This window comes from Neolamprologus brichardi, chromosome 13 (genome assembly GCF_056152115.1).
Source record: "Neolamprologus brichardi isolate AB-2024 chromosome 13, ASM5615211v1, whole genome shotgun sequence".
Lineage (NCBI taxonomy): Eukaryota > Metazoa > Chordata > Actinopteri > Cichliformes > Cichlidae > Neolamprologus > Neolamprologus brichardi.
Window position 1 is genome coordinate 28,400,722 of NC_142116.1, and position 14,293 is coordinate 28,415,014.

Below are 14,293 nucleotides of genomic sequence, written 5' to 3' on the forward strand. Positions count from 1 at the left end.
TACAGAAAAAAATATATATAGATAAGTAAAATAAAATAAAACAAAGCAAAACAAAACAACCCCCCCCCCCAAAAAAAAAGAAAAAAAAAACTGCAACAATTAGTTGAACTGATACCACGTCACAGTGACCCCATTTACACCATTTCTATGTAGGTGACATCTTTTTGTGACATATCTTTTCTTGCAGTGGTGCTTTTGTCAAAGTAAAAAGTATTGAGGAAGTATAAAGTTCTTCCAGCTGACAGGACTGATGTGAAAAAAGGGCATCCGACAAGGACACCAGTAAACAATCAGCCCACACTTTTTTGAGAGATCTAAGGTCAGATGTGGACTATATTTACCTCCCCGCACTCGCAGGAAATGGCTGCCGCTCGCTCTCTAATGTAATTACAGTTGTTTGCCTGCTGTTGTATCTGTGAATGTCTGTTTGTCACCAGCGCTTCTTTCTTCTTCCTCTTTTTTTCAAACTAACACCAAATATCCTCTGCTTAATGGTGATTGAAATATGGGTGCTGCCTGTCTCAGCAACCACTTAATGTCATCATGTCAGAGGTATCAGGGGGGAACTAAGTCCAAAACTACTGGACTGTCAAATCACAAACGCCACGGGGAACAGATTTCTCAGGGATCTGCAAGCGATGAAAAGAATCAGCAGAGGTTTTGACAGGGATTTCATTTGGTATTGCTCATGTCTCCAAATTAATCCCGCCACAAAATTATGGTTTCTTTTCATCCCCAAAGTCCCATTTCCATGGCTACAGTGTAGGGGAATCTCAGGGAGGGGAGGGTGGTCAGAAGTAAAACACAAGGAAGAGGAAAAAGAGGCGCTTGTTCGTCTTTGATTTGATTTAACGTTTCAACTTAGACAAGGAGGGGGGAAAAAGCTGACTGAATCTAATCTGAACAAAGTGAAAATTACATTTTTAACAGAGGTTTTATTGTTTTATGCAAAAAAGGGGGAGCCGGGAGAAAGAGTTACTCTGACAAAAAGATTCATTGGCTGGCTCGTAATTAAGCTACAAGTAAAGACATTTTAATTACTCCTGTTTTTTTCTGTCTCTTTCTGTTTCTGATGAAGATGGTGCAGCAGTGTGCAGGGAAATGGACCATTAACTATCCTCTAAAGCAGACACAGGCTGAGTTAAGCACATTTTGAGTCACTCCATTGCAGCGCATCCAGTTACCACATGAATGGATCTGATTCAGAGGACTTTGAGGGAATTTTTGAAAAGTTACATTTTTCTTTCTTTTGTTGTTTAGCAGAAACCTGCTTGCATGTTTAAATTCCACAATAAAAGATTTCTAGTAGACGGCCGTAGCCAGACTTTCAAAGCCACTGCGGTCAGGAGATTCATAACAGCTGTCAGCACAACAAAAATCCCTTTTTCTATATATGCTGGTAGTCATCCAAAAACTTACCACAAATCTGCGGTTGACTTTGTCACCATAATGAGGTCTTAAAACCAACATTGGTTTGTCAGAGAGCACCAGAACAACTGCTGCTGCCGGGGCCAGTTGACCACCAGCTGGCTGCTCAAACTGACCATCTGTGGCTGTGCAAAGGGCAGCCGACCTGTTATTACTGGACTGTGCATGGGAACATGACGTTTGACCAAACAATATTCTGGCCACCAGAAACTGCAAAAATTCTGCCCAAAGAAAAGTTAAGCTTGTGAAGTTGGAATTATTTCTTATTAGGATCTGGAAACGTTTTTTGTGCCTGGACTTTATTAAGAATGAGAAAAAAGCACAATGAAGACTGTAGGATAGTTAAAAAGTTTACAGTAAAGGGGAAGAAATGAATAATGAATTTGGTCAGCGCCTTTCCCCTTTGGCGTTTCATTGGACATATGCCATTGGTTTAATGCACTCTGACAAACAGAAAATAAAGGCTCTAAAGGAGAAAGTGAGCAAGAGGATAGAGAGCTTCAGGAGGGTTTAAATATAATATAAACTACTTTGTTGGACTTTTCATCTGTAAAGAGCAGGTTTCCATACAGTTGGAAGCAAAAATAAGCCCGGGGTAATTTTGGTGGTTAGTTAGAGAAACTTTTCTGAAAATGTTTTATGGCAAAGTGCCTTTAAGATATATATACATATTGAGCATGTTTGACAAGGGCCAAATTGAGATTGCTAGATGAGAAATCACAATCAGAGCGTCTCCAAAACTGCAGTTCTTGTGGGGTGTTCCCAGTATGCAGAGATCAGTATCTATTAAAAGTGATCCAAGGTAGGACAGTGATGAACCAGCAACAGGGTCATGGCAGCTAAGGCTCACTGATGCAGGTAAGGAGTGAAGGCTGACCGGTGTGGTCCGATCCAGTAGACAAGCTACTGAACCTCAAACTGCAAAAAAGGTTAATGCTGGTTCTGATAGAAATGTGTCAGATTACACAGAACATAACTGTTTGTTGTGTTTGTAGCTGCAGACCAACCAGGGTGCCCAAGCTGACCCCTGTCCAAATGCACCAACAATGTGCACATGAGCATCAGAACTAAACTCTGGCCTGATCAATCGTGCTTTCTTTTACATCACTTGGATGGCCTTGTAGTCGTGAGTTGTTTATCCGGGGAACATGTAGCAACATGATGCATTATGGGAAGAAGGCAAGCCCACAGAGGCAGTGTGATGCTTTGGGTAATGTTTTGTGAAACCTTGGATCAGACCATCCATGTGGATGTTACATTGATATGTAACACCTACCTATTGTCTGATGGCTCTTTGTGTGCCTTGCCACAAAGCAAAAATGGTTTCAGGAGCACAACAAGAAATTTGAGGTCCAAAGATCTCAAGCCAATATGAGAAGTAGAAGAACATAAGGAGAAGAAACAGAATCACAGTGGGAAGAATCAGTGCAGTTACCATGGTTAAGAAACTGTGATGCATATTAATGGCATTTATTACACACCTCCCAGACATGTTTACTATCCAGCCAATTTGCTCTCTCCACCAAACCAGCTCCCCAGCCTGACCTTTTACCAAGCTTCCATCCGTCCATTTGCTTTATATCGGCCATTCTTAAGCCTTTTTTCTCTCCCTGTTGAAATTCACATAACACAATGAGACTAATTTTAGTGTATTTACCCGAAATCCCAAGCTTTGTTGGATGTAATTCTACTCGTGCTGTGCTCACTGGATGGCTGTGCATGTGTATGTGTCCTTAGTGTAGCCGCTCCTTTTCCCTGGCATTGAACTTGACCCTGCACGACCCCAACGTAATGAGTGAATTCAAAACATCTCCCTTTGGAATGGTCTGCGTGGAGTGAGGAGGCCATATCTGCCTTCACTGCCTCTGCTGTTTGTGTGTGTGTGTGTGTGTGTGTGTGTGTGTGTGTGTGTGTGTGTGTGTGTGTGTGCATTAACCAAATAAAGAGCAACTGCCCATGTTACCTGTAAATACTACACGCACATCTTGATAAAATCACATATTCACTGAGGCACACGTGGAGAGAAAAAGGACTACATTAAGTGAGCCACAACATGTTCAGAAAGCAGCTGGAAGATGTTCGGCTTGTCTGAAACAAACGAGGAATTTAAACATGTCAGTGTTAAAATGCAGCAAGCTCCAAAAGCAAATCCTTTGAATGCTTTAAAGATTTCTGAGTTAACTTCAATAATTACTTCCTCCAAACCATCAACGTGTCTTTTAGACCCCATTCCTACAAAACTGCTCAAAGAAGTCCTGCCATTGATTAATTCTTCGATCTTATATATGATCAATTTATCTCTAATAATCGGCTATGTACCACAGGCCTTCAAGGTGGCTGCAGTTAAACCTTTACTCAAAAAGCCATCTCTAGACCCAGCAGTCTTATCTAATTATAGGCCAATCTCCAACCTTCCTTTCATATCAAAAATCCTTGAAAGAGTAGTTGTCAAACAGCTAACAGATCATCTGCAGAGGAATGGTTTATTTGAAGAGTTTCAGTCAGGTTTCAGAGTTCATCACAGCACAGAAACAGCTTTAGTGAAGGTTACAAATGATCTTCTTATGGCCTCTGACAGTGGACTCATCTCTGTGCTTGTCCTTCTTGACCTTAGTGCAGCATTCGATACTGTTGACCATAATATCCTATTAGAGCGATTAGAACATGCTGTAGGTATTACAGGTATTGCACTGCAGTGGTTTGTATCATATCTATGTAATAGACTCCAATTTGTGCATGTAAATGGAGAGTCCTCTTCACACACTGAGGTTAATTATGGAGTTCCACAGGGTTCAGTGCTAGGACCAATTCTGTTTACATTATACATGCTTCCCCTAGGCAGCATCATTAGAAGACATAGCATACATTTTCACTGCTATGCAGATGACACCCAGCTCTATCTGTCCATGAAGCCAGATAACACACACCAATTAGTTAAACTGCAGGAATGTCTTAAAGACATAAAGACTTGGATGGCCACTAACTTTCTGCTTCTTAACTCAGATAAAACTGAGGTCATTGTACTCGGCGCTGAAAAGCTTAGAAATATGGTATCTAACCAGATTCTTACTCTGGATGGCATTACCTTGGCCTCCAGTAACACTGTGAGGAACCTTGGAGTCATTTTTGACCAGGATATGTCCTTCAACGCACATATTAAACAAATATGTAAGACTGCGTTCTTCCATTTGCGCAACATCTCTAAAATTAGAAATATCCTGTCTCAGAGTGACGCTGAAAAACTAGTTCATGCATTTATTACTTCCAGGCTGGACTACTGCAATTCATTATTATCAGGATGTCCAAAAAACTCACTGAAAAGCCTTCAGTTAATCCAAAATGCTGCAGCAAGAGTACTGACAGGGACTAGAAAGAGAGAGCATATTTCTCCTGTTTTGGCTTCCCTTCATTGGCTTCCTGTTAAATCCAGAATTGAATTCAAAATCCTGCTCCTCACATACAAGGTCTTAAATAATCAGGCCCCATCTTATCTCAATGACCTTGTAGTACCATATTACCCTATTAGAGCACTTCGCTCCCACTCTGCAGGCCTACTTGTTGTTCCTAGAGTATTTAAAAGTAGAATGGGAGGGAGAGCATTCAGTTTTCAGGCCCCTCTTCTGTGGAACCAGCTTCCAGTTTGGATTCGGGAGACAGACACTATCTCTACTTTTAAGATTAGTCTTAAAACTTTCCTTTTTGCTAAAGCATATAGTTAGGGCTGGACCAGGTGACCCTGAATCCTCCCTTAGTTATGCTGCAATAGATGTAGGCTGCCGGGGGATTCCCATGATGCATTGAGTTTTTCCTTTCCAGTCACCTTTCTCACTCACTATGTGTTAATAGACCTCACTGTATTGAATCATATCTGTTATTAATCTCTGTCTCTCTTCCACAGCATGTCTTTTATCCTGTCTCCTTCTCTCACCCCAACCGGTCGCAGCAGATGGCCGCCCCTCCCTGAGCCTGGTTCTGCCGGAGGTTTCTTCCTGTTAAAAGGGAGTTTTTCCTTCCCACTGTCGCCAAAGTGCTTGCTCATAGGGGGTCATATGATTGTTGGGCTTTTCTCTGTATCTATGAAGCGCCTTGAGGCGACATTTGTTGTGATTTGGCGCTATATAAATAAAATTGAATTGAATTGAATTGAATTTAAAAAACAGAGAATTATTACTTAGGATGTGTTTCCATCTGAATGTCTCCGTTCTGTGACCTCACTGAACGTGAACTTGTATGAGAGAACACAGATCATCAGTTGCATGGACTGAGTGAGAAAATGGTGCTCAACTTTCCAAACAATGTGACATGATGTCATATGTGGCCATGACAAAGTCTTTTTGTACTTGAACTATGATGTCAAAACTAATAACTAGAAGCTAAACTACCTTTGACTATACTGTGCCTAAAGTATGGTCAAAGTGATACATTTAGTGTTCCTGTGGATGGAAGAAGATTGAAAAGGAAAACTGAGAAAAGCCACAGAATCAAGCACGGTAGAAATCCTGGCATATCAACTGATCTCAGAGCCTGTCCACATCACTGGAAGGCTGTGCTGATACCTTTGTGTTTCCAATTAGCAAATCTTATAAAAGATGTGATAATCAGAGTAATTTAAAGGCCTACAGTTACTGCAAACCACTTTACAACACACCTCCACCCCAGCTCCGCCTGTCAAGGTATACATGACTCAGTCAGCATCATATCATTGATGTCTGCTCTGTTCTGTAGTATTGCCCTCCAAGTTATGCCGCTATATATAAAGTTCCAGATTTAAACTGCTAATCTTCTTGTGATTATGGTGGTTATTTCTGGAGAAAAGTACTGTCAGGACCCATTTTTAGCTACTGGACTTTACTTTCAACTCAACGTTCATCCAGCAACAATAGTTGTTGTGTAATAATTTCTTTTACGTTGCAGTGTGTTTCCCCCCCCACATTTGAGTATGTTGTTTTATTTATGCCATTATTGTCACCTTTGAGAAATACTTTTTTCATTTGGGAGGATGGGAGACTCAAACCTTTAAAGACCGTGTGTGTGTGTGTGTGTGCGCGCGCGCATGTGTGTGTGTGGCCATACGCGTCCAGTAAACCTGACGGAGTGTGACGTTGAGCTGTGTTTGATCTTAATCTTGATCCCCCATCCGCTGACGCTGTCACCATCCGTCACACACACACACACACACACACACACATACATATAAACTCATATCAGGAGGAGGAGCTAGTGACAGCACACTGAGGGAGGGCTGATGAATAATAAACAGGAATAGAGAGAGAGACCAGATACACGTGCACACACACACAAACACACACACACATCCCCCATATAACCTCGCCCCCGTGCTGCCCTCACCCGCCTCCTCTTGCAGCGTCCATGTTTATGCATGGCACCCTGTTTCATATGTATCGGCTGCATCATTCCCCCTGTTGTCACGGGAACTGATGACACAGACTGCATTAAGAATGATGACCCACCTACAGATTACTGTGCTGTTGGTACACACAAGCACACATTGCCGCATACAACAAAAAATAAAAAATAAACAAATAAAAAAATACTCAAACACACAGTGACTGATGCTGAACACATTTCCCTGTGGGACCCGATAACACTAGCATGGCAGCCTACTGCCAGAAATGAAGCAAAAATAAATAAAAAGACAGTGCCCAGTCCAACCCCCCAACCCCCTCACACACTCACACACTCACACACATACAACCCCATGATGACCTCAGCTAGTAAACCCTAGTCAGAAAAACTGCACAGTGCCTTTATGCAGAAAACAGCGGCCTTAACTGTCAGTTTCCGTGACTGTACAGTAACAAGGAGAACACAATCATGTGAAAAAGCAAATGAATATTTTGGATCCTTGCTGATAGATTGAAAAGACATATGCAGTGGCTGAAATATGTAAAACACTAAGAACAGGAATGATGGCGCTACTGGAGCTCTCAAAAAAAAAAAAAGCTTACAGTCATGAGGATGAAAGATGATTAATGAACAATGGAATTGAATCTTGAATTGTCTATCTTCAGTGATCAAATTCTGCATGAATAATTTGATTAAGATTTTTTTTTAAACAAGCCATTGTCCTTTTTTGCATCGTTCATCAAAAAAAAAAAATTTAATTAAGCACAGGTGGAATTCTAAAATGATTTTTTAACAAATATTATAACATATAACGTAATAATAATTAGATGCTTTTAAACCCTGGGTTTATTCAGTTTTGCTGTACATAGAGCTAATTCAGGTCTTGAAAAGTGATTCTGCAAAAAGTAAAAGAAGCAATCAGATCTAATAGTTACGTAAAACAAACAGGGCTACATAATACTAAACATACAGCATATACAGTACAACACAATGAGTTTACTTTAAGTTGTAAAAAAAACCAAAAAATAAAATTAAAACTTTAATCTCATCAGTTTGATAGTCATTTCTGGAGGCTATTTAATAGAAAAAAAGAATGCTGAAAAAGAATGTACATTAACTAGTATGCAATTACATCTTCTACGAAACTGATGAATCCTGATAAAGTATTTTAGAGGCTACAGGCTAGCCACATACTTAGAATGCTAAAGGTGGACGAGAAGGGGACTTGTAAGCTGTGGAGACTCAAGATATGAAAGATTGTACCAGTGTCTTATCATCTGAGAAGGGATGAGGTAGACACGAGGGAAAGACTACATATCTACCTCCTTACCTCAAGCCTCATCTCTTGAATTGAAGTCAGGGCTCTAAAACACAAAAATGTGTGTTAGAGACACATGTTCGTTTATTCCTGATATTGTCGCAGTTAATAATTGGCACCAGATTAAACATGTGACCCTACTATCTATAAGCTAATGTTATGCCATCTAATGTTAGACTTGAGTGTCCTAAAAATCGTATTTTTCTTCTGATGAACTGTTTGATTACATTTGCACACTGAATTTTATAGTAAACAGAATTCAGTCGACTGTAATCTGCAATCTACTGACATCTAGTGGTGAGATTTTAAACACTGTACCTTTAAATATTAAGCATGCCATAAAAGTGTCACATTTCAAATTTTAAAAAGCTGAAACAAAATAGGAATTAATTGTAAATTAAATGCAAATTGTTTACACGAGTTCTGTTAATGTAAAAGAAAAAGATCCAATTAAAAAATAAATAAAAACATCGAAAGTCTTTACTTTCTTTTTTTTTTTATTGTTGCAGTGCGGTGCCCCATACACTGCGCAACTACATGGGTTGTTGCTGAAATTTGACTTACAAGCAAGCCTGCTTGTAAGTCAAATTTCAGCAACAATCCTGACAATGAACTTAGAAAACAGCTGGAGTTCAGTCACACAGTGTAGCTGTAACATAACACAAAACCATAAAATGAACAACAGTCCTACAAGTCTTTGTACACTAGTGTGGAACTGTTTGTACTCACACAACTGTAGTATATAATCAAAAGAAATTCTCATGCAATCAAATGGAAGAGAACATATTTAAACATATAAACTAAAACACTGAAATGTGTTAATTTCTCTTTAAATGCACTGTTTAAATTTAGTCTACTGCATTTATCTAAATACTCCCCATTTATGTGTTATATTATACACAAATTGTATGTGAAGATCAAAGTTTTTAGTAAACAATGAGCTATCATTAGAACGTTTTACGCTATGTGTTGTTGATAAATCAGAAATATATTAATATCTAAGCAGCAGCTTGATTTTTTAGTGTAGTAGAAGTAATAATCTCATGAATGATGATATAGTTTTTCATAAAATGTTTAATATCAGTGTCCTTTCTAGCTGAAACGAATGTGCAAAAATCAAAACATTCCCTAATAAAATATGGTGGAACAGAAATAGGTGCACTATCCAATTTATACAACTATAAAAATTCAGAAAATGTTTGAAATGATTGTGCTTCAGAACTGTCTGACGTCTGAGTCCTGGACATGCTTCTGGAAAACTGTAAGAAATCATCCAAAGTGAATCATGTGGTCGTTCTATGCCGCTGTGACTTTAATAAAGGGACAGTAAATGTGACATTATGCAAATTAATCATTGTCAAAATAAGTTAATAACCATGCAATATAAGTTTTTAATGTTTAAATGCTGGAAGAACAGTGACACCGGTGATAAAGGCATTAACTTGCTGTTTCTTCACTTATGGCACTGTAGCAACATGGTGGCAGTGCATTGTCTGTCAGGGTGATTACGGAGTGAGTCCGACGCTGAATAAAAATGACAGTTGATGGTCGGTGGCACTGTTCATGAGAGATATGGGGTCAGTGCATGTGTGTGTGTTGTAGTTCGTATGGTCCACAGAGTTTCTTTTTTTTTCTGTTTTGCAGCGAGAGAGACATGAAACTGAGGTGGGGAGGGAAAAAAGGTCCTCATTCTCTTCCTCTGTCACTGTGTTTCACATTTCCTGTCACTCGCCAATATAATGAAGTTTTTCCCTCATTCACTCTTTTGTAGTCAAAGTGAGAGATGCCAACTGATCCTTCCTTTTCTTCTTTTTTTACCTCTTTTTTTCCCATTTCAAAAGATGTGTCTGTCGAAGGGAGAGAATACATAATGTATATTACAGACAAGCAGAAAAAAACAAGACAATATGAATAATTAATAAGCTGTGATGCATATGTATAAACATTTCCATATCAAATAAATATCATATCTAGTGTTATGACTCATTTTTTAGTGCTTTGAATACTCAATTACTCATAAGGTTGTCTGATCATTTGCAGCGGGACAGTCTCTTGTGCATGTCGTGATCAAATGACAGCAGCTTTAGAGCACAGGAAAAGCTACACAGGTGAAAATAACAGCACTTGGAAATATACTAATTTGGAGATGTCCTCGCAAAGTTCAGAGCAGATCTGAACTCTGTGCTAAAAATATGAGAAGAACTTTTAGTCTAGTAATATAATTTGCAAATCTTCAGGCGATTATAAAACTCATGGAATACTGTATGAAGTAATAGCATGAAAGTCACTGCAACCAAAAACAGAAGAAATGTTAAATGTGTTTAGTTTTTCCCTTTAAACATGAGACTGTGAAAATCTGTGATTTGTGAAATTAGGCTATATGAGTATGAGCTACCCAGTTTAACAGTCTATTTGTCAGTATTGTGTGGATGGTGGCGTTTGTAGTCCACAATAAAAAAGTGAATAAAAAATGTAAGTGAAGTCACTGTAGAGTCACAGTGAATGTTCAAACGTTAAATGATATATATGTATATGTATATGGTCAGCGAAAAAATTATTTGGGGCCCAGCTGATTTTTCTCCAAGCTCCTCCCGATTAGTTCTGCGCTGGTTCCACACCATTCTCATTATCACTGAAAGATTGGTGGTTATTTTATGGTTCTTCCATTTGCGAATAATCACACCAACTGTTGTCACCTTTTCTGTCTATTCTACTTATTTCATTCATGAAAATGCGAATTAATTTTTTAATTTTTTTTTTGTTAGTGTTCTGTCTCTCATTGTTCAAATAAACGTTGAAATTATAGACTCATCATTTCCTTGTTAGTGGGCAAACGTACAAATCAGCCGGGGTTCAAATACATTTTCCCTGACTGTATGATCTTGGTCCTTATCTATGTATGCCATGATCAAGTAGCCAACTTGTCATTAATAATTATCATTAATATGGCTTGGATTTTCATGTATTAAAAAGTTACCCTCTTTCCCCCTTGGTACTTCTCCAGCTTCTTGTCTTCCTTCTTCCTGTCATTTGGTATCGCTACGTCTATCACTACGGCCGTCTTCCTGTTTGTCCACTATTACAATGTCTGGTTGTTTAGCCATCACCATTTTGTCTGTCTGTATCTGGAAGTGAGGGAAATACTGTTTGACTCACAATTTCGGAACAGATCACCTTGCCCTAGACAGGGTCACCGGGGGTTCCCGAGGGTGAGCACCTGTTGGCCTGGGGCTTAGTCCATGGGGCCCCTCTGGTCACAGCCTGAAAAGGGGACATGGGCCCACCCTCCTGTAGACCCACCACCCATAGGAGGCACCGTAGGGGTTGGGTGGGGAAGAAATCTGAGCTAGTGCCAGAGGTTGAGAGGTACTGACTAGATATAGTCGTGCTCACCTCAACGCATCGTTTCGGCTCCAGAAGCTGTCTCCTGGAGAGGGGCTGGACTCTGTCTCAGTCTGGAGCTGCCCTTGGTGAGAGCCGCTGGGCTGGGGTGGGTATCGTAGTATCCCTTTGGTTTGCTGCCTGTATTTTGAAGTTTTTCCTGGTGGATGAGAGGGTTTGTTCCCTCACCTTTGGGTGTGAGAACTGTGCACCAAAGGGTAGTTCAGAGTACCCAGCCTTCATGGAGACCCTCGGTGGGGTACTTGAGGGCACTCCACCTGGGGGAGACTTGTTCATGTGGGAAACAACAGTAAGACCTGGAGGGGTGTGACTCGAATTTACTGTATTTTCCAACCTGGTCTCCTTATTTCATCTGCATAGAGAGGTTATGAAATATAATTTATGTCTCTTTATAGCATGTGTTGCATCATTTGTGCTGACATTGTTGTGTTAACCTCTACACCAGGGGTTTTATGGAATTGTTGTAAAATATAACGCAATTTGGACCTGTAAGTTACTCCACAATTAAGACAGCTATTTCTTTGGTAATTTATCATCAGTGTGGTTAGGAATTATTTAATTTGGTGAATTAATTGCAAAAGTGGGAAAGCCATTCACTGAAGTGCAGTTTCTGAAGGACAGCATGATTGAGTTGCTGATATTCTATGTCCAGAAAAAAAGAGGTTATTCAACAGCATTGGCCTGTCAGCAAACACTGTGACAGAGCGGATTAAAAAACCTACATTTTTGAAAATATTTGTGGGTCTTTTATTTGTTTGTCTGTTTGTGTTTACTTTAACACCAGAATGGCTCTCCAATGAGATAGCAGTTTCCAACAGTGGCCCCCAGCTCTTTTGAATTTGAGACCCCTGCTTTAAACAGAGTTTCTTGGCTTTTCTCTTTTCTTTCTGTCTGCTCAGTTCTGCAGAGAATCTGCTGTTCATTATACTTATGACCAACAAGGGTAAAAAAAAAAAATAGGTATATAGAAAGCTAGAAATCTACTTTATGTGTCCAGATAATGCGACACTTTAATATGTAATTAGCTTGATTCAATTGTTAAACCAATGTAGAATATTTTTAAATGTGCACTGTTCTATTAGGATTTCATGTGCAAGATTTCCACATCACATTCAATTCCAGATTATATTGTATTGTAGACATGGACAAGTGGAGACCTAATGGCGAAGTTGTCATTCGTGTTATACTTCTTTCAACTGTTGTTGCCAGTAACCATTATGAAATTAAAAAAGATTCACAATTTTCAGATGAACAGAACATATTCTCCTTTATCTCTATGTGGTGTAAAATTCTGGAATAGTTTAAGTAAGAAACAAACAATTATAAAGAGACCACAGTGAGTGGTGTTAATCACAGGGTGTAAATGTCAGTGCGAAAATGCAGTTAGTTGTTTAGGTTTATGAAGTTTACATTGTTTAATGTGTGTACTGTGTGTGTATACTTGTAGATAGCTATATATGCATACTGTCTAATCATATACTGATGAAAAGTGCTTTGTAAATGATTACATATACAATAATACAGAGATAATCCCAAAAAGAAGATGACCCCTTATAAGTGAGCATTTGGCGACAGTGGGACGGAAAAACTCAACAGTACTTAACTGTTAGAAACATCTCCCAGAACCAGGCTCAGGGAGGGGCAGCCACTTGCTGCGACTGTAACAAACTTCTTCTGTGTGGTAAAAAATAAAAATAAAAAATAAACACAACAGACTCACTTATACGACAAGTACAAAGGACATAAACGTACTATTGTCCTTATACTTTACAGGAGTCTGAGTGAGAGTCACAAAATAAGTGTCATCTTCATGGTAAATTTTTTGAAAGGGTAAATTTTAACTCAAACCACAATCCTTCCCTTAATTTAACCAAATGGCTTTTAGTGCCTAAACACTGCCAAGTATTTTCGCTGAGTTATCAGAGTGAAAACAAATCGAAGTTTGAAACAAAACCTTTCAAATAGTATTCAAACCACGGTCACGTGACTTGCTACCACTCTACCATGTAATCGGTGGTCTGATTTGGAGCCCAAGATCTCATCCCTTAGACTCTCCAAGCGATGTAACTTCCAGGCCTTTCAACATTTGGATCCCATTACAGCTAGACAGGTGGGCGCTGGGGGAGGCTTTCCTGTACTTTCACACCCCCCTCACATTTTTTTAAAAACTCAGACATCCATTCTTCTTCTCACATTGGTCTCTTTCTTAATCCCTTATTTATTTATTTTTTAATTCACATTATTTATCTTGTGTGACCTTTCTCTTTTTGTTCCTTCATTGTTTCCCTCTACTCTCCTTTCCTTATTTATGTCACAAACACACTATCCATCTTTTCATACTGTTACTTTCTGTGGTCCTTTCAATTTATTCCCCTCACTTTTCTCTTTTACTTCTCTCCTCTCTTGTCTCACAAACTGCAACTTACTTTTGACTCGCACATTTCTCTCTCTCCCTACTCTCACTTTACTTCTTTGAGCTTAGCCTCGATTGACTTCTTTGTTTTTTCTTGGCAATTTTATTAAAATGTTAAAAACTGACCCTCCAAACCACCCTGTGTGCACTTTTCGGCCTTTAAAGCTTTCCTCTCTTTGTTTACGTCTGTAACCTCTATACCTATCACTCTTTGGCTTTCCATCAAGGCACACACACACACACACACACACAAACACACACTTTGGCCCAATGCCCATACACACATTTGGACCTGGCTGCATGCTTCTCAGTGTCTGGGGCCTTACTCTGTGTTTGTGTGTGTGTGTGTGTGTGTGTGTGTGTGT

At 39.3% G+C, this 14,293-nt stretch overlaps 1 protein-coding gene across 4 annotated transcripts in view; it reads right to left on the reverse strand.

Annotated features, from left to right (window-relative positions):
* LOC102779806 (uncharacterized) overlaps positions 1–14,293 on the reverse strand; it is a 407,388-nt gene that overhangs the window by 170,119 nt on the left and 222,976 nt on the right. For 2 of the 4 annotated variants that reach the window (XR_437580.2, XR_015719894.1), the window contains one exon: positions 8,438–9,960. The exons of the other annotated variants lie outside the window; for them this stretch is intronic. The gene's annotated coding sequence lies outside the window, so the exon portion shown is untranslated. Of the gene's footprint in view, positions 1–8,437; positions 9,961–14,293 lie in introns of those variants that run through there. 4 annotated transcript variants of the gene reach the window in all.